The following is an 895-nucleotide window of genomic DNA, read 5'->3' as shown; positions in this document are numbered from 1 at the left end:
TGTTGCATTCCCTTTTTTAATTATTTTTGTACGTACGTGAGGAACAGAACGCACGTGCGTGATATATATTAAGCCTGTCATCATATTTTTGACATTTGCGATATGTTTTAGCTCGGAGCTCATTTGTCACGCGTCTAGGGAGAGTTGGGGCGCGAAAAGCGCGTTCTGAAAGGGGTGTAAAATACGTGTTGCTGCGGTATAGAGGGAGGGGTGGAAATCGTGGTAAACTCGTCTTCGTAGTTGAGCGAGAGAGTAAGTAGTATAGGGCATTATCCATTAGTAGGCGACGGTTGTAATGATAGTAAGAATGTACGGCCGTCTTTGTAGCAGACGTGGGAGTGGGAAGCATAAGGGATGAAGCCGGGGGTAACATGTCGGATGCGATCATACCAGCACTAAAGCACCGGATCCCATCAGAACTCTGAAGTTAAGCGTGCTTGGGCGAGAGTAGTACTAGGATGGGTGACCTCCTGGGAAGTCCTCGTGTTGCATTCCCTTTTTTAATTATTTTTGTACGTACGTGAGGAACAGAACGCACGTGCGTGATATATATTAAGCCTGTCATCATATTTTTGACATTTGCGATATGTTTTAGCTCGGAGCTCATTTGTCACGCGTCTAGGGAGAGTTGGGGCGCGAAAAGCGCGTTCTGAAAGGGGTGTAAAATACGTGTTGCTGCGGTATAGAGGGAGGGGTGGAAATCGTGGTAAACTCGTCTTCGTAGTTGAGCGAGAGAGTAAGTAGTATAGGGCATTATCCATTAGTAGGCGACGGTTGTAATGATAGTAAGAATGTACGGCCGTCTTTGTAGCAGACGTGGGAGTGGGAAGCATAAGGGATGAAGCCGGGGGTAACATGTCGGATGCGATCATACCAGCACTAAAGCACCGGATCC

The 895-nt window shown here is 47.0% G+C and overlaps 1 non-coding gene across 1 annotated transcript; it reads left to right on the top strand.

Annotated features, from left to right (window-relative positions):
* Window positions 1-376: 376 nt before the first annotated feature.
* On the top strand, window positions 377-495 carry LOC123179318 (5S ribosomal RNA). The gene has a single exon (XR_006490279.1). It is a non-coding gene; the product is annotated as a 5S ribosomal RNA (ribosomal RNA).
* The last annotated feature ends 400 nt before the right edge of the window (window positions 496-895 follow it).

Source organism: Triticum aestivum, unplaced genomic scaffold, assembly GCF_018294505.1.
Source record: "Triticum aestivum cultivar Chinese Spring unplaced genomic scaffold, IWGSC CS RefSeq v2.1 scaffold120028, whole genome shotgun sequence".
NCBI lineage: Eukaryota > Viridiplantae > Streptophyta > Magnoliopsida > Poales > Poaceae > Triticum > Triticum aestivum.
Note: the sequence above shows the minus strand (reverse complement) of the source record. Positions and strands in the feature narration are given on the sequence as shown.